The sequence below is a fragment of the Solanum stenotomum genome, chromosome 3 (genome assembly GCF_019186545.1).
Source record: "Solanum stenotomum isolate F172 chromosome 3, ASM1918654v1, whole genome shotgun sequence".
NCBI classification, from domain to species: Eukaryota; Viridiplantae; Streptophyta; class Magnoliopsida; order Solanales; family Solanaceae; genus Solanum; species Solanum stenotomum.
In genome coordinates, this window is record NC_064284.1 from 3,257,267 (window position 1) to 3,259,419 (window position 2,153).

Sequence of the window (2,153 nt, forward strand, 5' to 3'; positions counted from 1 at the left end):
ATAGAATTTAAAAGGTCAATAGGAATGTTCTTTAACAGCAAATTTTTAATTTTTAAAATTATTTATGTTTTTACTTATAGTTAAGTTATAATATTGTGCCGTAACTAAAAATATAATTATTGGGAATGTCTTGTTAATTCAAATAAAACACATATCAATGATGACGTGTGCGATTCTAGAGCTCCTACTATTGTATAAGGCATTCAAATAGACTAAAATTATGATGAAATTATCAAATTACATATTTAAGCATGTGGGGTGAACATGGATCTTATCAGCTCCTATATTTTTTTTATAGTATTGTTTATCTTTTTCACTAATTATCTGATATTAAACCAAATTATGTGCATAAACACATTTATATTAGACACAAAAAAGAATTTTAATGTCTTATCTAAATTTTCGTCGTCTCTCAAGTCTCAATCTGTTTATTAAGTGGTTGGATTTTTTTTCACTTCATTATGTATAGCACATATTCTGTTCTTTTTACATTGAAATATTATTTGCATTTAATATACACAAGGGCATAGACTCCGTTATTTATTGTGTTTGAGACGTGAAACGATGAGGACCGATTTGGATCTAAAAGAATCAAATAATAGGTTAAAAAAGTTCGAAGGTGTTAAGATCCTTGCTTAATATATAGGGTAAATAATAAGAAAAAATAATTTTAGCAAGTAATGAAACACTAGCATAGTTTTAGGCTTAAGTCATATGCAGCTCCTTAAATTAAAGTTGTCCGCATATTTCACTTAGACACTTTAAGTTAGACTTGTACCTATTGAGCACTTCGACCTTTAGAAATATATACCTATTTAACATAAAATGACAATCAGTTAAAATATTAAGATGCGCGTATTTGTAACGCTTGTACATAATAAACATACCAATAAAATAATGACACGTGGCATTGGATCCAACTTTTTAAAAAGATCTATTTAAATAATCCAAAATGTTTTTTTAAGAAAATAAAATTTATTCTTTTGAATTACCCTCCCCCACCCCGCGTCTTCTTCTTCAAAACCCATATCCCCTCTTCCATCGCCCTTCTATCGGCGCCGACGTGGGAACCGACAGCCCAACAAACCATCATCCGACCTCTTCCTTCTCCTCCATTGATCAACTCACATCTTTTATTTACTCCATCGAATCTTAATCCTTTCATCAACGTCAGCAATACACCATCCACCCAAGCTAAATACCTATTCTTTTTCATTTTAATAGCATCAAAACCTTCTATTCATTGCCTTTATCTTCTTCCCATTTGTAATTATTTATCACAATTATAACATATAATAACAAACTTTTATCCGAAAAATTAATTCATATTTATTTCACCGGATTAAATAGAGTTTTGCCGGAATATTGAATATGCAGATCTACATAAAAAAATAATAAAAAGGGAAAAAGCAGAAGAAGAATTGGAGACGGTGAGAGAAATATATAGGGGGAGAGGGTGGGGTGTGTGTGTAGAAAAGATTATGGAAATGGTAGAGAGAGCGGGGAAGAAGACTTCCTTTTCAATTTTTAACTTTTTTATTATTTTTTGTATATAAGTTAGTAAAAAAAGAAAAAAATATTATTTTCAATAGTTTTACGCGTCCAAAGAGGGTGTAGTACATGTTTTTTGACATGTCAACATTTTGTGTCTAATAGGAATGACTTTTAAACAAATAAAATTTTCAATAGGAACAAAGATAAAATAAGGTGTTCAAATGAAATATGCGAACAACTTTAAGAGGCCACATATGACTTAAGCCATAGTTTTAAGTATGTAATTGACAATTCCACCATATTTTAGTTGCATTTCCTTTGTGAAAACACAATATTGAAAAAAAATAATACCAAACTAAAAAGGTCGTACTTCTCATCTACTATTAAAAATCTATTCATGTATGTTCTTGGTGTTACAAAAGTGGCTTGAATATGTCCTTGCTCTTTAACCCCATCCATTTTAACTAAAATGACATATCAACTCATCACACCAACTTTTATTCATCACTATCCAAAATCACCAACACCCAATTCCTAGGGTGTTTTCGGTTTTCATGGAAAATACTTTCTTCAGAAACAAGTGAATTTCTTACTCAGTTCTCAAGAATGAAGACACCAATTTATATCGGTTCCACTTAGAGAATTCAAAGAACAAGATG